Raw genomic sequence first — 21,028 nt, 5'->3', positions numbered from 1 at the left:
GAGACCAGGTGAGATCATTCATGGTGTGTAATCCAAGAAACGTGGTGCTCCTGACTCTGTTCACGGAGGAGCCTCTGATATGCAGTAGGGAGTGGTCAGTCTGCAATTTCCTGAAGTCCACAATCAGTATTGTCCACTCTGAGGCTCAAGAGAGACATGAAATCACTGAAAATAAACGTCGAGAGGTGGGAGGACATCGCAAGCGATCGCTCTCGCTGGAGGTTAGAACTACGCAGAGGTCTAAAAAGAGGACAAGAGAAGCTAAGGCTTGCTGCTGAAGAAAAGCGCACTCGTCAGAAAAACAGCACCAAGACAACACTGGAGGACAGTGCCTTCAAGTGCAGTCGCTGCAGCCGAGACTGTCACTCCCGTGTGGGCCTCTACAGCCACAACAGACACTGCTCTAACACAGACGGAAGCAAGACTTTCCAGGCACAGATCCATGGCCTCGCGAGACTAACGGATGCCACCACGAGGCTCAAGTCATTGAGTTCACACCAGCCCACAAGATGCTACACCTCATCCCTCTATGTTGATTCATCATTGTTGCAGATTAGGCAACAGTGAACAAAGATATGGATAGAGCTAACTAACTTCCATGGATAGGGCAAAGTTCAATATTCAAAGTAAATTTATTATCAAAGTTCATACAAGTCACCATATACAATCCTGACAATTACTTTCTTGTGGCACACTCAGTAAATCCAAGAACCATATTAGAATCAATGAAAGGCCGCATCCAACAGGGTGAACAAACAAACAAGGTGCAAAAGACAACAAATTATGCAAATGACAAGGAGAAAATAATAACTGCTCCTGGACCTGATAGTGTGAGCACTGAGAGTATTGGTTTTCCATACGAGGATGGGATGCAATCACTCATCTATTGAAGTTTGTCAACGTATTAAATGTCATGCCGATTCTTCTCAAACTCTTAAGGAAGTAGAAGCGTTGCCATGGTTTCTTTGTAATTGCACTTATGCGTTGGGCCCAGGCCAGGTCCCCTGAAATGAGGTTCACTGAGGAATCACAGTACAGTCATGCATCAGCACTGTCAACAGCAGCAGACTGAGAACCGGGGCTGGGGGAGGCACCAGCGCTCAGCATGATGAAGTTAGAGATGTTCCTGCCAACATGGTCTGTCTGGGGTTTCCCTGTCAAGAAGTCTATCAAAAAGAGAGAGGGCACAAAGTACTGGCTTCCCCGGTTACACCCGGCCTCATACTGACCATCAGGAGGCTTCCACAACAGTGGCTCGATCCATAGGGGGTGGGGGGTGTAGTGGGGTCAGTCTGCTGCTTAAATACAGTTCAGATCAGGAGAGCACAGATACAACTTCCCAGTCAGCAGTGGTGAGTTTCTTGAACAAGTCATCTTATTCAGACCCTGTTACAGTAAACACAGGGTGGTAGTTCAACTGTCAGCATCATATAGTATCCTGTTACAATGATTAAGTACACCAGTGACTCACAACGACATCTTGCAGACAGCTTACAAAACTACTGGATACTCTCCTTTTCCTAGATAAACTTCTTCTGAACTGCATGTAATTTCTCTTTCAGTACCATCAGCTTTTGTTTTACCTGTCTCCCTAATGCTGCTATCAGTGGAAGTCTTGGGTCTTACATTGAAACGTTCAATCACCTCGGCAGATCGTGTCGTTGGACTCACTTTTGCCTGTGGTTTGTTGATTATTATCCTCAGTGCTGAACGCAATTTACTATTTGTGTGATTTGATCGAGGCACTTCAGCGTGGGACTGGATCTGCGGCTGTGGCTGCTGCCGTCAACACAGTGCTGAACTGACCGACTCAGTGGTGGTTGCAGCCCTCGACTCCTAGACCAGCTTCACTCGCCTCGGCACCTTGTGTACATGGACTCACTTTTGCGGATTCTGCAGTTTGATAGTTAATGTTTTGAGTGCTATTTTTTCGCTTTTTGTTGTTTGCGTGATCTGTTCTTTTTCTCGCACATTTGATGGTCTTGTCGTGTGGGTTTTTTCTTTAACTGGGTTCTGTGGTGTTTCTTTGTTTTTGTGGCTGCCTGCAAGAAGACAAATCCCAAGGTTGGATACGGTATACACACTTTAATAATAAATGTGCTTTGAACTGTGAAAAGTGGATTTCACAATTTGACAATAATTCACCGCTAGCCTACATATCTCTGCAGTATTCGACCTTTGGATGAGCTCAGGGATGGATCAACACCTGGAATTATGACATTGTAGCTATTAGTCAGACTCGGTTGGAGGAGGGCAGGACTGGCAGTGCAGTATTCTGGGGTTCGGTTGTTTTAGACATGACAGAGCGGGAGGAGCAGTGGTGTAACTAGTCAGGGAAAATGTCACAGCAGTGCTCAGTCAGGACAGACTGGTGAACCTACCCTAGTGAGCCATTATATGGGACTGAGAAATAGAAACATAGAAAATAGGTGCAGGAGTAGGCCTTTTGGCCAAATCATGCAAACAATAAATAGCGTTCAGTACAAAAGTGAGTCCATAGACACGACTCCCAGAGCAGGCCGGCAGCCTCGGGCTCAGTTCAGTGCAGAGGCAAAGAACTGGCCTCAGACATCGTGCCTGGAGCAGCTAGAGAAGGCCACAGCCCCAGGCTCAGTTTAGCGTAGAGCAGAGTAAGTGACATGGAGCAGTAAACAGAACTGGTCCTTGCCTTTGCAGTCCATCTGCCCGGTGTTTAAATTGTACAAACGTAGGTTCATTCCTTACACGAGGAACCGGTACTTGCCGCATCAATACGCTCTGCGCTAGGACCCCGCCGCCACATTTCGGCCTTTACCAAACCTCTGGAAGAGGGGACTGAGTGTAGTGTGTCACAGACAAAATGTTGGAAGAACTCAGCAGGACAGGCAGCATCTATGGAAAAAAAGGACAGTCGACCTTTTAGGCCAGAATCTGTATTTTTTTCCCATAGATGCTGTCTGGCCTGCTGAGTTCCTCCAGCATTCTGTGTGTTGCTCGGATTTCTGGCATCTGCAGATCCTCTCCAGTGTAGTGTATAAGTTTGCTGATGATTCTAAATTAGTGGAAAAGCAGAGGATACGGAGAGCCTGCACAGAGATATAGATAGGTTAAGTGAGTGGGCAAGGGACTGGCAGATGGAGTACAATGTTGGTAAAGGTGAGGCCAATCACTTTGGAAGGAAAAATTAAAGACCAGGTTATTATTTTGATATTTGAGGAAGGATATACTGGCTTTGGAGGTGGTGCAAAGGAGGTTCACCAGGGTGATTCTGGAGATGAGGAGGTTATACTATGAGGAGAGATTGAGTCGCCTGGGGCTGTACTCGCTGGAACTCAGAAGGATGAGAGGAGATCTTATAGAAACATATAAAATTATGAAAGGGCTAGATAAAATAGAGACAGGAAAGTTGTTTTCACTGATAGGTGAGACTAGAACTAGGGGACATAGTCTCAGGTTTCAGGGAGTAAATTTAGGACGGAGATGAGGAGGAACTGCTTTTCCCAGAGGGTAGTGAATCTGTGGAATTCTCTGCCCAGTGAAGCAGTGGAGGCTACCTCAGTAAATATATTTAAACCATAGAAACCATAGAAACTACAGCACAGAAACAGGCCTTTTGGCCCTTCTTGGCTGTGCCGAACCATTTTCTGCCTAGTCCAACTGACCTGCACACGGACCATATCCCTCCATACACCTCCCATCCATGTATCTGTCCAATTTATTCTTAAATGTTAAAAAAGAAGCTGCATTTATCACCTCATCTGGCAGCTCATTCCATATTCCCACCACTCTCTACGTGAAGAAGCCCCCCCAATGTTCCCTTTAAACTTTTCCCCCCTTACCCTAAACCCATGTCCTCTGGTTTTTTTCTCCCCTTACCTCAGTGGAAAAAGCCTGCTTGCATTCACTCTATCTATACCCATCATAATTTTATATACCTCTATCAAATCTCCCCTCATTCTTCTACGCTCCAGGGAATAAAGTCCCAACCTATTCAACCTTTCTCTGTAACTGAGTTTCTCAAGTCCCGGCAACATCCTTGTAAACCTTCTCTGCACTCTTTCAACCTTATTTTTATCCTTCCTGTAATTTGGTGACCAAAACTGAACACAATACTCCAGATTCGGCCTCACCAATGCCTTAAACAACCTCATCATAACATTCCAGCTCTTATACTCAATACTTTGATTAATAAAGGCCAATGTACCAAAAGCTCTCTTTATGACCCTATCTACCTGTGATGCCACTTTTAGGGAATTTTGTATCTGTATTCCCAGATCCCTCTGTTCCACTGCACTCCTCAGTGCCTTACCATTAACCCTGTATGTTCTACCTTGGTTTGTCCTTCCAACGTGCAATACCTCACACTTGTCAGTATTAAACTCCATCTGCTATTTTTTAGCCCATTTTTCCAGCTGGTCCAAGTCCCTCTGCGGGCTCTGAAAACCTTCCTCACTGTCTACTACACCTCCAATCTTTGTATCATCAGTAAACTTGCTGATCCAATTTACCACATTATCATCCAGATCATTGATATAGATGACAAATAACAATGGACCCAGCACTGATCCCTGTGGCACACCACTAGTCACAGGCCTCCACTCAGAGAAGCAATTCTCTACCACCGCTCTCTGGCTTCTTCCATCGAGCCAATGTCTAATCCAATTTACCACCTCTCCATGTATACCTAGCGACTGAATTTTCCTAACTAACCTCCCATGCGGGACCTTGTCAAAGGCCTTACTGAAGTCCATGTAGACAATATCCACTGCCTTCCCTTCATCCACTTTCCTGGTAACCTCCTCGAAAAACTCCAATAGATTGGTCAAACATGACCTACCACGCACAAAGCCATGTTGACTCTCCCTAATAAGTCCCAGTCTATCCAAATGCTTGTAGATTCTGTCTCTTAGTACTGCCTCCAATAACTTACCTACTACCGACGTTAAACTTACTGGCCTATAATTTCCCAGATTACTTTTCGATCCTTTTTTAAACAACGGAACAACATGAGCCGCTCTCCAATCCTCCGGCACCTCACCTGTAGATAGCGACATTTTAAATATTTCAGCCAGGGCCCCTGCAATTTCAACACTAGTCTCCTTCAAGGTCCGAGGGAACACCCTGTCAGGTCTCGGGGATTTATCCACTTTAATTTTCCTCAAGACAGCAAGGACCTCCTCCTTTTTGATCTGTACAGTTTCCATGATCTCACTACTTGTTTCCCTTAATTCCAAAGACTTCATGCCAGTTTCCTCAGTAAACACAGACGCAAAAAACCTATTTAAGATCTTCCCCATTTCCTTTGGTTCCGCACATAGCCGACCACTCTGATCTTCAAGAGGACCAATTTTATCCCTTACAATCCTTTTGCTCTTAATATACCTGTAAAAGCTCTTTGGATTATCCTTCACTTCGACTGCCAAGGCAACTTCATGTCTTCTTTTAGCCCTCCTGATTTCTTTCTTAAGTATTTTCTTGCACTTCTTAAACTCCTCAAGCACCTTATTTACTCCCTGTTTCCTATACACGTCATACAACTCCCTCTTCTTCTTTATCAGAGTTGCAATATCCCTTGAGAACCAAGGTTCCTTATTCCTATTCACCTTGCCTTTAATCCTGACAGGAACATACAAATTCTGCATTGTCAAAATTTCTGCTTTGAAGGCTTCCCACCTACCGATCACATCTATGCCAGAGAACAACCTGTCCCAATCCATGCTTTTTAGATCCTTTCTCATTTCTTCAAATTTGGCCTTCTTCCAGTTAAGAACCTCAACCCTAGGACCAGATCTATCCTTGTCCATGATCAAATTGAAACTAATGGTGTTATGATCACTGGAACCAAAGTGCTCCCCTACACAGACTTCTGTCACTCGTCCTAACTCGTTTCCTAACAGGAGATCCAATGTTGCATCCCCTCTAGTTGGTCCCTCTATATATTGATTTAGAAAACTTTCCTGAACACATTTTACAAACTCTAAACCATCTAGACCCCTAACAGTATGGGAGTCCCAATCAATGTATGGAAAATTAAAATCCCCTACCACCACAACTTTATGTTTCCTGAAGTTGCTTGCTATCTCTCTGCAGAGTTGCTCTTCCAATTCTCGTTGACTATTGGGTGGTCTGTTATACAATCCCACTAATGTGGCCATACCTTTCCTGTTTCTCAGCTCCACCCACAAGGACTCAGTAGACAAGCCCTCTAATCTGTCCTGCCTGAGCACTGCTGTAATATTTTCCCTAACAAGCAATGCCACTCCCCCACCTTTCATTCCTCTGCCTCGATCACATCTGAAACATCGGAACCCTGGAATATTAAGCTGCCAGTCCTGCCCCTCCTGTAGCCAAGTTTCACTAATTGCTACAACATCATAATTCCACATGTCAATCCACGTCCTCAACTCATCCGCCTTCCCCACAATACTCCTAGCATTGAAATATATACACCTCAGAAGATTTTTACCACCACTCACAACCTTTCTATTAGTGGATTTGCTTGAACTTTTATCATCATTTATTTTCACCCCAGCCACACTGTCAGCTCTGGTACTGTGGTTCCCATTCCCCTGCAAATCTAGTTTAAAGCCTGCCCCTTTGAGACGAGGTTGGATAGATTTTTGCATAGTTGGGGAATTAAGGGTTATGGGGAAAAGGCAGGTGGGTGGGGATGAGTCCATGGCCAGATCAGCCATGATCTTAATTAATGGCAGAGCAGATTTGACAGGCCAGATGGCCTATTCCTGCTCAAATTTCATATGCTCTGTCAGTCCCTGGAGTTGTGGAGATATTCTGGCCCCTCTACCGCACAACACCCAAGTGTGCTGGACATTTCCGCACCACCTGTCCTTTGTGGAATAGTTCTTCTAGGCAAACACCTTTAACCACATATTCATCAGGCAGTGTTCAGGGTAGGGTGTCCTGTAGGGACCCTATAGTTATGGTGGGGCGCTTCCCTGAGCAGACTGCCCAGAATCTGACATCTAATAGAATGCCTCAGCACCAGCAAGTACAAAGACATCACTTGGCTGGTAGTGAGACATCCCCTCACAATCAGATCTTTCGCATGCAGACAAAACATCACTCCCAATGACACTGTGCTCAGGACAACTGTGGCATGGAAGAGACAGTCACCTACCATTTTGGAGGTAGTGCATTTGCTAAGAGGGCATGGAGACAGATGTAAAGGTCTATATCCCAGTTCATCCTGAGGATTTGTGTGATAGAGGGATCTGATCCAGGAACTTTCCCCAGGGACACACACACACAGAAGGATGTCAAGTGCTGCAGGAAGATATCAACTTCACAAAAGATGCTCTTAGCTCTATCCAAAGCCTGATGGTTTGCCAGCACAGTGAAAGTGAGATGTCCGTAAGGGAATACTGCCAACTGCTACATTCCAGGCTGCTGGATCATGTGCTGAGGGAAGTTTTAAGCTAATACAGAGGCTCTGTGGGGAAGGACCACAGTCAAGGCTTATTCCACTACCACACATGGAAGGATTGAGTCAGGTGGAGAAGCCTGTCAAACATTGTCATTACCCACAGGGCAACATGAGCAGCAATGGTTTAAATAGTGTTGAAACTACTGAATGTAATGACCATATGGAGCCATAGAGAAGTACAGCACAGGAACAGGCCCTTTGGCCCATCTAGTCCCTGCTGAGACAACTTAAACTGCCTACTCCCATCCACCAGTACCAGCACCATAGCCCTCCATACCCTTACCATCCATGTACCTATCCAAACTTCTCTTAAACGCTGAAATTGAGCTTACATGCACCACTTGTGCTGGCATACATTCACAGTCCTTTGACTGAAGAAGTTTTCCCTTGTATTCCCCTTAAGCATTTCACCTTTCAGGTTTAACTCATGACTTCTGGTTGTAGCCCTACCCAACCTCAGCGGAGAAAGCCTGCTGCATTTACCTTATCTATACCTCTCTTGATTTGGTATGCTGCTATCAAATCTCCTCACTGTGTTATACATTCTAAAGAACACAGAACAAACCTATTCAATCATTCCTTTTAACTCAGGTTGTCTAGAACCGGCAACATCCTTGTAAATTTTCTCTGTACTCTTTCAACTTTGTTTACATCTTTCCTGTAGGTAGGTGGCCAAAACAGCATACAATATTCCGAATTAGGCCTCACCAGTGTACTGTTCAACTTCAACATAATGTTCCATCTCCTGTACTCAGACATTGATTTATGAAGGCCAATGTCACAAAAGCATCCTGTGACACCACTTTCTCTACCTGTGACACCACTTTCAATGAATTATGGACTTGGGTTCGCAGACCTTTTTGTTCTATCGCTCTCCCTAGTGCCCCTCCGTTTACTGTGTAAGAACTACCCTAGTTGGTGCTACTGAAGTGCAAAACCTCACACCTCTCTGCAATAAATTCCATTAGTCATTTTTCAGTTCATTTTTCCAGCTGATGAAGATCCTTCTGCAAACCGTGATAACCTTCCTCTCTGTACAATACACCCACAATCGTGGTGCCTTCTGCAGATTTCCTGATCCAGTTAACTACATTATTGTCCAGATCATTGATATGGATGACAAGCAACAATGGACCCAGCACTGACCCCTGCCGCACACCACTGGTCACTGGCCTCCGGTCAGAGAGGCAAACATCTACTACCACATCCCAGCTTCTCCCACAAAGTCAATGTCCAATCCATTTTATTACAGTACCTCATCCTGAATGCCGAGCAACTAAACCAGCTTGACCAGCCTCTACTGTGGGCCTTGTCAAATACCTCACTAAAGTCCATGTAGACAACATCAACTGCCTTACCTTCTCCCACTTTCCTGGTAACTTCCTTCAAAACCTCTATAAGATTGGTTAGACATAACCTACCATGCTGACTATCCTTCACCAGCCCATGTCTAGGTAAATAGTTATGTATCCAGTCCTGTAGAGTACTTTCCAGTAAATTTCCTACAACTGATTTCAGACTCACGGGCCTATAATTTTCTGGTTTATGCTTAGAGCTGTTTTTAAAACAGTGGAATAACATTGGCTATCCTCTAATCCTCTGGTACCTTTCCTCTCACCAAGGATCATTTAAGTATCTCTTCTAGTGCCTTGGCAATTTCTGCACTTGCCTCTCATAGGGTCCAGGTGAACACCTTGTCAGGCCCTGGGGATTTATCCACCCCGATTTGTCTCACAGTAACGAAAACCTCCTCCTCTGTAAGCTGTACAGGGTCCATGAAGTTGATGCTGCTTTGCCTTCTTTCTGTAGACTCTGTGTCCATCTCCTGTGTAAATACAGATGAAAAAAAAATTACGATCTCCCCATCTCAAAAATTCGTTTTTGAAGGCCTCCCTCTTACCAAGTACACCTTTGCCAGGAAATAGCCTGACCCAATTCACACTTGCCAGATTATTTCTGATACCATTTAAACTGGCTTTTCTCCAATTTAGTATCTCAACCCGTGGACCAGACCTATCATTTTGCATATTTACTTTGAAACTACTGGCACCGTGATCGCCAGATGTAAAGTGTTGCCCGAAACAAACTCCTGTCACCTGCCCTGTCTCATTTCCTAATCGCAGATCCAGTGTCGTATGCTCTCTGGTTGGGGCTTCTACATGATAAAGGAAACTTACCTGAACACATTTGACAAGCTCTGTCCCTTCTAGTCCGTTTAAGGGATGGGATTCATTCCCAGTCAATATGTGGAGAGTGAAATTCACCTACTATAATATGACGTTTCTTGCACTAAGAACATAAAACAATTTTGAACCATATATTGTATATATTTTTATTATGAATTTTTTTATTTTTATAATACAAAATGCAGCTCAGAAGCAGGTCCTTCGGCTCACCAGTCCTCACCAACCATTACCTATCACTCATCCTACACTGCAGCTCGTTGGCCTCATCCGTCACGGCGGTTCTGGAGTGAAAGCGCGCCCTCCTCAACTCGGGCAGACTGCTGGAGAAGGTGCAGTTCCCCGATTTGCCAGCAGGTGGGGGAATTGCTCCAGTTATTCACTCTCACACTCTGCTTTCACCAGTCCGGATAGAATGTGCCAACAGATACCAAGTGCACACTCGGTGCTCACCAGTATCCAGCAGGAATTGTGGAGAATTACTAGTGTCCACACACCCTGAATCCTTATCCGGCATGGAGCTCAGACTGAAAGGGTCACAGGGTACAAAAGTCCAGGAAAACGGTGCTTCAGAAGATCTCGAGGAAAGAGTCAACACAACTGATACAGACATGATAGACAGTCTCTTTATCCTCGCCGTGGGAATGTTTAATACTACAGGGAGTAAATATAAGATGAGAGCAGAAGGTTTAAAGGAGGCAAGTTTAATTTTACACAGAAAATTCTGAGATCCTAAACGTGCTGCCAAGGGAGGTGGTGGAAACAGATAAAACAACAATTAAGAGGCATTTAGACAGACACATGAACAGACAGGGAATGGAGGGTTGTCGACCGTGTACAGGCAGATGGGATGAGATTGAATTGGCACGATGTTCAGCACAGACTTGTGGGCCGAATGGCCTGTTCCTGTGCTGTATTGTTCTATGTTCAGTAGCTGTGGACGAAGCTGTCAACAGGGTCCATGAAGTTGATGCAGGTATTTGGTATTTGGTAACTGGTATTTCGGTACAGTCGCTGTGTAAATGCAGTAAAGTGTCCCCAGCGCTTACACAGTTTCTCACTGGATACAAGAACAATGAATACAACAAACTCTGCAGACTGTTACATGCATTGGAGACAGTGGAATACGGTCAACACGGGGTACAGAGGATGCTTTACACAGAGTGCATTGGTTACCATTCCCTTGTGTAACCTAACAGAATGAAGACCAAAAAATTAAAAGACACAAATGTAGATTTGTGTTTTAAGAATATAAAAAACAGGTGCAGACTGTAGCCATTCATCCCCTTGTACCTGCCCTGCCCTTCCCTTCACTCAGAACATGGCTAATCTTTGACCACAGGGAAACTTTCCAGCGCCATCCCCATTATTACTGAGCCATGAACATTCAGAAATCTTGTGGAGGGAATTCCAAAGTTTCACTGCAGTATGGGTGAGGAAATATCTCATCCCGGTCTTGCTAAGGAGACCTGTTATTTTGAGTCTGTGACCTCTAGTTCCACGCACCAGCCAGGTGAAACATCATTCCTGCCTCTGCTCTGTCAATACCCTGTGAGATTGTGTCCATCTCAGTCAGACCACCTCTTATTCTTCTAACTTTGAGACAGGCCCAGCCAGTGTGATCTCTTTGAGGACAATACCTCACCCCCTACAGCAATCTGGGAAACTTTCCCTTCATTCCCATTATCCAATAGACTGACTCTGGGAGGGAGACCAGACCTGTGCATAGATTCCACCAGGACCCCAAAGAGATCTTTATTCCTGTATTCACACCTCCCAGCATTGAAGTCTACAATTAGATGGCTGCAACACACATCAAAGTTGCTGGTGAACGCAGCAGGCCAGGCAGGTCTCGGCCTGAAACGTCGAATGTACCTCTTCCTAGAGATGCTGCCTGGCCTGCTGCATTCACCAGCAACTTTGATGTGTGTTGCTTGAATTTCCAGCATCTGCAGATTTCCTGTTGTTTGCGTTTTTTAAAATTAGATGGCTGCTTGATTTTGTTACTCAAAGTTTAATCTTCAGTAATGTGAGTCCAATGTAGATCTCAGACTGTGTACATGTAAAACACACCCGTAACCCATTATTTCAATTGACAGGTGTGGCTCCTTGTCAAAGGCATTTCCATATAAACAACATTTACCGCCCTTCCCTCAGGGATCCTCTGGATCATGTGAGTTCCCACACACAAAGTCATGCTGAATAGCCCTAATTAGATTGGAGACACATCTTTCATTGTGATCCTCCTCCCAGACAGCTCAGTTACTGAAAACAACATTCCTGCATCAGCCCTGTGATGTGTAGAAGTTATTTGTATCTTCCACTTTGACAGTCATAGAGAGGTACAGCACAGAAACAGGCCCTTCAGCCCATCTAGTCCATGCTGAAGCTATTTGATCCACCTATTCCCATTGACCTGCACTGGGACCATCACCCTCCATATCCCTACTATTCATGTACCTATCAAAACTTCCCTTAAATGTTGAAATTGAGCTCGCATGCACCACTGGTTGTAATGTTTGATCATCAAACATTCCTTTAAAGTTTGCATTGTGAGACTTGATCGCTGACAGTCACAGAGAGAGAGGTACATTTGCATGTATTGTGTGCACTCCCTTACCAAACTGTACTCCCCCCGTCTCTCTCATGCACACAGACAGACAGACATACACACAGACAGACAGACAGACACACAGACAGACAGACAGACACACACACACACACACACACACACACACGCACAGCTGGGCTGAGACACAGTAATTATTACCCACTGCCACCTCCTCACTTTGTTCTGGCCTGCCAACGACTTCACCTAATCTCAATCCATCTCTTTTTCAGGGTCTCCCCTACCCCTTAACCATGACACGGCAGCCCTTGGACCCTCTCTCCTCCAAAGCTTTCACTGCAAACCCGACTTATTGTTCCTTCATTTCTTTCACAGAACACTCCTTCCCACTCCATCCTCTGAGCCTTGGCACTTACTCTCGCTGCAGCGTCTCTCCTCACCTCAATGTAACCTCTCAGTCTTAATCCTTTCCACTACCGTGAACCCCACTCCTTTGCCAAAAGACCCCCACCAGAGAGTGAAGCATCAAAGAACTTAACGCATTCCTCCGATTGTCGATTTCTTTCTTCCCCTCAGACTCTCAGGTTTCCAGTGTCTCTTTCTCTCCATCTGGGACTGTGGCACATGGGCTTATGATATTGCAGACATTACTGAAATCTGGTCAATGGATGTACAGGACAGGCCGCTCAGTGTTCTGGAGTACAGGTGGGACTGGCATGATAGAAGTGGAGGTGATAGAGGAGGAGGTGTCATGATGTTGATTAGGGGGAGCATCACTGCAGAAATTAGAGAGATATTCCTGGGGGAAAAGGCCAGTCAGATAGGTTATAAGTTGGGAGCGTACACTTAACTGGTATTTACCATTGAACCCCAAAAGCCAGTGAGAATCAGAAGCATCAGTATGTAGGGAGATTGCAGATAACTGTTGGAATATTCGGGTTGTGTTAGAGAGCGACTTCATCTTCCCTAATATTGACTGGGACAGATATAATGCTGAGGGATTTGACAGGGTAGAATTTGTATAGTGTATCTGAGAGCTTTCACAAGCAATGTGTAGATGCCCGACTAGAGAGGGGGGGTCACACTACACCTCTCCTCAGGATCTGAGGCTGGGCAAGTGTTTGACGTGTCAGTGGGGGAGCAAGTTGGGATCAGCGATCATTATACTATTTGTTTTAGAATAGTTATGGAAATACATTGTGGATTCATTTTTAATGGAGCAAGGTGAATGTTGATGGTATGCAACAGGAGCTTGTCACATTAAGGCAGGTTGTATCATGCAAATCATTGAGCAGTACGAAGGACAGACTGGTAAATTGAGAGGGTAATCAGGTGGGGACAAAGGAGACTGAATAGCTTTGGTAATAGGGAGAAGGGGGTCTCCTCAAGGATCAGTGTGATAATCACTGTTGGAGATCTGGCAGATGGTAAGGTCAGACTCCTCGTCTGTATTTACTGTGGACAAGGGCATAGAAGCTGGGGGATTCAGGAAGGAGTAGGGTAATGTCCTGAAGCATGACGAAAGAGGAGGTACTAACTTTATATCTTAAACCTGGACTTAAGTCTTAAACACATAAAGCTGTACAAATCCCTTCGGCATGACTTTGTCCATCCTCGGACCTTGTGAGAAAACAGGGAAGAAATGGGTGGGGCACCAGATGAGACATTTAAAATATTAAACACAGAATAGTACAGCACAGTAACAGGCTGTTCAGCATGGGATCCCGGGTGCACTGGTTAAATGGATAAAAACTTCGCCTGTGGTCGGAAGCAGTGGTCGTAGTGAAGGATTTGTATTTCAGGCTACATCCACACTACGCCGGATAATTTTGAAAACGCCAGTTTCGAATAAAAACGATAGGCTTCCACACTAAGCATCTTTCAAAATATCTCTGTCCACATTAGACGGATATTTGGGCGAATCTGCTCTACTGGGCACGCGCAGGACACACAGAAAACAAGCGAAGAGGAAATGGTATACTTAGTGCGCGTTTGTCCAGTTACAGAGTAGAAAAACTGAAAAGGAATTGCTCTTGGCTCTAGCGCAGGAGGACTTAAAACTAAAAAAAACAAATACTGGAGCGTATGGAGACAACGGACAGGGAGTTCACGGACAGTATGACCCGGCTGATGACGAACATTGAAACACTGACTAACTCTGTTGCATTAATAAAGCACCTTGTTAAATGTATAAAACATGTCTGCATCAGTGTTATCTTGTATTTCCATACAATGTTACCTTAGGCTGTTACACATCTATTGTCAGAGAAGTACTTGCATAAATAGGTAAACTACCTTCATACAAGCAAGGACAGAAAACAGGGCAAAGTGAGTATACTTATTTATTCAGGAAGCTATGGGTCAACTGGCTTCAGTCTCATCCGTCTGTTCTGAAATTGTTAGGTGGTGGCGTTCAAGAAAACAACGAACATCTGTTCCGGCACGTCATGACAGCGTTTTTAAATAGTCAAAAAAACTTGCTTTACAATTTAACTGTCACGCCGTTCACACCGACTGCGCGTTATAACAGCCATATAACGGCTTGCGCAGTACCAAGCAGACGCTGAAAACACATTGTTGTTGTGGTGTTGTCATGACAGCGTTTTTAAATCTCTCCGATTACCCCGTACACACTACGCCGGATATTAAGCGTTTTCAGATTTATTCACTCTGGAGAGTGTTTTCGAAAATCTCCGTTTTCGGGGGCTGAAAACGCCGGCTCAGTGTGGACGGGAGGGCAAAACGAAGAGAAAAAGCTTGGTTTTCAAAATTATCCGGCGTAGTGTGGACGTAGCCTCAGAATGGAGGCCTGTGGCCAGTGCTGAATCGCACTTTTGTTATTCATATTAGCTCTTTGCATGAGAAAGTAGGTGCAATAATTAGTAAGTTTGTGGAAATGAGGCAAGGAGGCAAACTGCAAAGGGGACCTGAGGGGCAACACTTACACAGAGCAGTGGGTGGGTTATTGAACAAGCTGCCCCAGAAGATGACAGCAGAAGGTACAATTTCAACATTTAAAAGGTATTTTTACAAGTACACAGTGAGGAAATGTTTAGGGGGATATGAGGGAAAGAAAGAAAAATTGGACTGACTGAGGTAGAGATCCTGGTTGGTGAGGAGGACTGAAGGGTCGAGTTCCATGCTGTCAATCTCCAAACAAAGTAAAACAGAAATAATCTGTCACTCAACCCCAGTCACTTGGGACAACAGGACATCAGTGTCCTCAATAAGACTGCATGGTCTACCCAGTGTGATTGTTTGTGTTCTGTGTGCAGGGCTTGTTCCGGGCCCTGGGACGGAAATCAAACTATTGCAACACCATCTGCTTTATTGGTTTTGGTTTTTATTGTCACTTGGACCAAGACAGCTCATGTTGTTTGAGCTCACACATGACAGCAACACTGCGTTGTGATAGGCAGTGAAGGTTGTCTAAATTTACACCCGGATCCATATTAACTGGGTGAATGGCGGGAGGAAGGTGTGGAGTGATGGATTTTGGCAAGTGAAGACAGTGCAGGGCATACAGAGGGAATGACAGGGCCCTGGGGAGTGTAATAGAGCAGGGTTACCTAGGGAAGCAAGTTCACAGATCATTGAGAGTGGAGACACAGGTTGACAAAGGGGCAAAGAAGGCTTATGGAGCAGTTGCCTTCATCGGTTACAGCATTAACTACATGAGTTAGCATGTCAAGTTACAGCTAGCTGACACCACTTTAGGATATTGTATGCAGTTCTGGTTGCCCAACTAAAGAAAGAAAGGAATTAAATTGAAATGAGTGTGGGGAGATTGACACTGATGTTGCTGCGACTAATGGGCTGGATTTATAAAGAGAAACTGGATCAATTTGAGCTGTTTTTCTCCAGAGTGAAGGAGGCTGAGGGGTGACTGTATTGATGTTTGTGAAGTTGATAAATCAAATGGTTACAGTCTTTTACCAGGATTTATGGTGACAGGGAAAGATTGAAATGGGACTTGAGGGGCAAATTTGTTCACAGAAGATGGTGCTGACATAAAATGAGCTGCCGGAGGAAAAGTTGGAGGCAGATATGATAATAATTTAAAAGACAGTTCCATTGTTTTTTTTTTCCATTGCCCACATTCCGATGTGGCCTCTTATATATTGGCGAGACCAATATATAAGAGGGCACAGTCTCAAAATTGAGAGGTGACTTTTTAAAACAGAGGTAAGGAGATTTTTTTTTTTTGCCAGAGAGTGATGAATCTGTGGAATGCCCTGCCACAAACTGTGGTGGAGGCCAAGTCCGTGGGTATTTTTAAAGCAGAAGTTAATTGTTTCCTTTTTGGTCAGGGCATTAAATGTTATGGTGAGAAGGCTGGTGTATGAGTTTGAGTGGGATCCGGGATCAGCCATGAAGGAAAGGTGCAGCAGACTCGATGGGCTGAATGACCTAATTCTGCTATCACGTGTTATAGTCTTATGGACAAGTTAGTCTGAGGGGCCTGTGTCTGTGCTGTCTCTCTACAAGTCTCCTAGTGAAGGGCAGGGCCTCACGTCAGAGCAGGTCTGTACAGGGTTGAAGTCAGGAAGCTTTCCCGCAAATGTGACTGATTAATCCCAGTGTATCCGGCACCTTACAATGTCATGCCGCATTAAACCCCACCCCCACCCTACCTTATTGCGGCCGGCCGGTGGCGGATTGGCATCTGCACTGGACTCGAGCCGAGTGGTCCTAGGTTCGAATCCAACTGGCTCCTTGCACGCTTTTCACCCGTGCTGGGTCGGCCTCGTAAACACAGACAAAAATGCTAAATAAACATCCAGGTTGCTGCCCGATGTGCCACAAGGTGCAGAAAGAACAACATCCTATTCTCCATCTTGATCTATCTCGCCACCATATCTCCTCTCCTTCAGGGGTTTCTCTGCCGCTTCTCCTCTTTCAAGCTGTCTTCAGATCCCTCACCTCCAAACGCTCTCACAACCCTCTCTTTGCTGCACCCCACCCACATGTCACATGCTACCTTCCTGTCACCCCCGCATAGAGCTCTCCTTCCCACTCACTCCTCTGGGAATCAGTATTCCCTCCTCTCCTTCATGTTAACTGTCAGCTCATTTCCTTTCCATTCAGCCTCACTCTCGGTAAACTGGACAGCCGCCACCTACACAGGGATTTTCTTTCTACCTTGTGCATGGCCCCCGGGAAATCTATTACAACACCTGCCCTTTAAATTCATGGGTGAAGTTGTGCCTTATCCAGTCACTGTTTGAGTTCTTTATTACCTGAAGAACATTGAATGGGAAGGAAGGTGTGAATAGAAGAATAACGATCTGCTCTGAAGTTGCATGTGGTCCTGGTGAGATCGTACATAGAACACTGTGCACAGGTCTGGTCTCCTCCCAGAGTCAGCCTGTGGGATGCAGGGAATGAGGAGATTTCCCAGCTTGATTTGGAGGGCTGTGGTGGTGCCCTCGGAGAAATTACACTGACTGGGCCTGTTTCGAACTTGGAAGAATAAGAGGTGGTCTGACTGAGAGAGACACGGTCTCACAGAGTATTGACAGAGTAGAGGCAGGAATGAGAACCTGGTTGGGGTGTTGAACCAGGGGATCACAGATATAAAATAAAAAGTCGCCTGAGACGAGGAGAAATTTCCTCACTCAGAGTGCGGTGAATCTTTGGAATTCTCTCCACAAGGTTTCTAAGGTTTAGGGGCTCAGATATAATGGGGATGATGCAGGAAAGTGACGCTGAGGTTGAAGTTCAGCCTTGTTGTGAATGAAGGGCAAATCAGCTGCGAGAGGCCGAATGACCACACCATCTCCTATTTCTCATTTTCTAAAACACGAGCTTACCTTTGAGCCTTGTTCTCCCTTGGCCTTCAGTCTGTTGGAGCGGTGAGAGCACCAGAAATCCACCAGCAGCCGCTGCGGCACAGCTCTCCTCTCCCAACAGCATGAGACAGGTTTAGGAGACGGCTGCAGACAACAGGCTCCGATCCTCGGCAGGGAAAGACCGGGCACCCTCCATGTAGCTAAAGTATCTCACGAAATATCCGCCAGATTCTATTCACCCCCACCACGAAAAGTTTGGCGGCACCGGCCTGTGTGGCAGCCTTTGCCCGAGGTGAAGCTCCCACGTCCGGTCTCTCCCCCGACCCACTCGTTCCGGGTTCCGAACTCCCGGCCCGCGTTCAATTCGCCGAGTGATCTGCGGGACGCCCAGTGACGCTAGACGGGGCTAACACCGCGACCAATGAAAAGTAGCCTCTCCCCGCATTAATCGCTGATTGGCTGACATTGTGATGGAGGGGCGGTTTGTCGCTGGGCGACGTCAACTGATGGCAGCGCCGAGTTTCAAAGTTGGAAGTAAAAATTTGTTATCAGAGTGCGTACCTGTCACCACATACAACACTAAGAATCTTTTTCTGCGGGCATACTTCTCAAAGCTATAGAACAGTAAACTGTAAACATCAGGAACTGTTAACTGTAACAATCTGCAAATGCAGATATCAATAAATAGCAATAAATAATATAACATGATATAACAATACAACATCCATCAATATAACAGAGTCCTTAAGTGAGTGTGTCGTCCCCTTTTGTTCAAGAGCCTGATGGTGGAGAGGTAGTAACTGTTCTTGAACCTAGCCGTGCAAGTCCTGGGGCAATTGTACCTTCTACCTGATGGCAGAAGTGAGAAAAGAGCGTGGCCTGGGTGGCGAGGGTCTTTCATTATTGACGCTGCTTTTCTACCGCAACATTTAATGCAGATGTTCTCAATGGTTAGGAGGGTTTTCGGCGTGATGTACTCAGAACATTCCACTACCTTTTGTAGGAATCTCTGCTCAAAGGCATTGGTGTCCCCATACCAGGCAGTAATGCAGCCAGTCAGCACACATCTAAAGAAGTTTGCCAAGGTTTTCGATGGCATGCCGAGCCTCCGCAGACTCCTGTGGAACTAGAGGTGCTGTCGTACCTTCTTCGCAATGATATTTATATGATGGGTCCAGAACAGGTTCTCTGAAATAGTGGCACCCAGGAATTTAAAGTTACTGACACTCTCCACCTCCAATGATTACTGGCTCATAAATCGCTGGTTTCCCTCTCCTGAAGTCCACAATCAGTTCCTCGGTCTTATTGACATTGAGTGAGATGCTGTTGTTAAGACACCACTCAACCAGGTTTTCAATCTCCCTCCTGTATGCTGATTCATCACCTTCTTTGATATGGCCCACAACAGTGATGTCACTAGCAAACTTTTAAATGGTGTTGGAGCTGAATTTAGCCACACAGTCACAGGTATAAAGTGGGTAGAACAGAGGGTTAAGTACACATCCCTGTGGTACTCCTTTGCTGATGGAGATTGTGGAAGAGATGTTTTTGCCAAACTGAACTGACTGGGGTCTACAATTGACAAAATGCAGGATCCATTTGTACAAGGGGGTATTGGGGCCCAAGTTTACTGATTGGTTTTGAAGGGATGATGGTGCTGTAATCCTGATGAACGCATCTTTGCTATGCAGTTGTTCCAGAGTTGTGTGAGGAGCCAATGAGGTAGCATCTGCTGTAGAGCTGTTGCATCCGGAGGTGAACTAGAGCAGATCCAAGTCACCATTTGGACAGGAGCTGATTGTCTTCAACAGCAGCCTCTCAAAACACTTCATCACTGTGGATGTATGTGTCACTTGGTGATAGACATTTTGACAGGTTACCATGTTCTTCCTGATCGAATCCTGCCTGAAACAGATGGCACCACACACTGTTGGAATAAGACATTGAAGATATCTGTGAATACACCAGCCAGTTGGTCAGCACAGGTCTTCAGTACTCAGCCAGGTACTTCATCTGGACTGGATGCTTTCCTTGGATTCATTCTCTTGAAGGCAGTCTGCATGTCATCTTCAGATACTGAGACCAAAGGATCATCGGGTGACATAGGGGTGCACAATTGTTCCTCCCTGTTCTGGTGGTCAAAGGCGAGTGTACAAGGCTTTGAGCTCATCTGGAAGCAAAGCACAGCTATCCAATATGTCACAAGATTTAGCTTTGTAGGAGGTTATGGCATTCAAACAGTGCCACAACTGTCGAGATCCCACTTTGATTCTTGTCCAGTCTGGAATCTCCACTTCGCCTGAGAGTTGGCTTTCCGGAGATCATACCTGCACCTCTGTAGCATTGCTGATCTACTTGAATGCCTCTGATCTGGCTGTCAGCATGTTCTGGGTTTCATTGTTTATCCAGGACTTCTGATTGGGGACACACTCATCCACAGCTGTTTTAATAAAGTCTGGAAGCACCCTGGTGTAGTCATTTAGGTCCTCAGATGAGTTCTTGAACACGGCCCAGTCCACTGACTCAAGGCAATCCTGTAACCGTTCCTCTGCCTCCTGCGACCTTTTGGCTGTCTTGATCTCTGGAGCCTTGCTCTGGGTGCAGGTAGCAGGAGTACGGCCAAATGATCTGACTTGCTGAAGGTTTCCTCTCAGAATCAGAATCAGGTTTAATGTAAATCAGAGCAGCGTTCACAAAATGCTGGAGGAACTCAGCAGGATAGGCAGTATCTATGGAAGAGAATAAAGAGTAAATTCTTTGGGGCAAGACCCTTCATCAGGACTGGAAAGGAAGGGAGTGGGGGAAAGCCAGTATAAGAAGTTGAATGGGGGAGTGGAAGGAGTACCAGCTGGCGGGTGATCGGTGAAGTCAGGTGAGGGGGAAAAGTGGGTGAGTGTAGAGGGCAGTTTGCTTGGGAGAGCATGCGCAGAGTCGCCAGTTACCGGCGCCATCTTTTTCATCAAGTGGCAGAGGTGTTAACCCATGCTGAGTTCAGTGCAGACTGGCAACTCCTGCAACACTGCTGCTGCCAAACCATATTGGTCTCTGCTGTAGTTTTGGA

General features: G+C 45.5%; 1 protein-coding gene and 1 long non-coding RNA gene across 2 annotated transcripts in view; both read right to left on the bottom strand.

Annotated features, from left to right (window-relative positions):
- Nucleotides 1-21,028, bottom strand: part of LOC140198466 (uncharacterized) — a 119,750-nt gene that overhangs the window by 72,386 nt on the left and 26,336 nt on the right. The gene's annotated exons all lie outside the window — the stretch shown is intronic.
- LOC140198258 (uncharacterized) lies at nucleotides 567-18,510 on the bottom strand. Its single transcript, XR_011886147.1, has 3 exons — nucleotides 17,989-18,510; nucleotides 9,089-9,248; nucleotides 567-2,038 (listed from the first exon to the last, which is right to left on the bottom strand). It is a non-coding gene; the product is annotated as an uncharacterized lncRNA (long non-coding RNA).

The sequence above is a fragment of the Mobula birostris genome, chromosome 5 (assembly GCF_030028105.1).
Source record: "Mobula birostris isolate sMobBir1 chromosome 5, sMobBir1.hap1, whole genome shotgun sequence".
Lineage (NCBI taxonomy): Eukaryota > Metazoa > Chordata > Chondrichthyes > Myliobatiformes > Myliobatidae > Mobula > Mobula birostris.
Note: the sequence above shows the minus strand (reverse complement) of the source record. Positions and strands in the feature narration are given on the sequence as shown.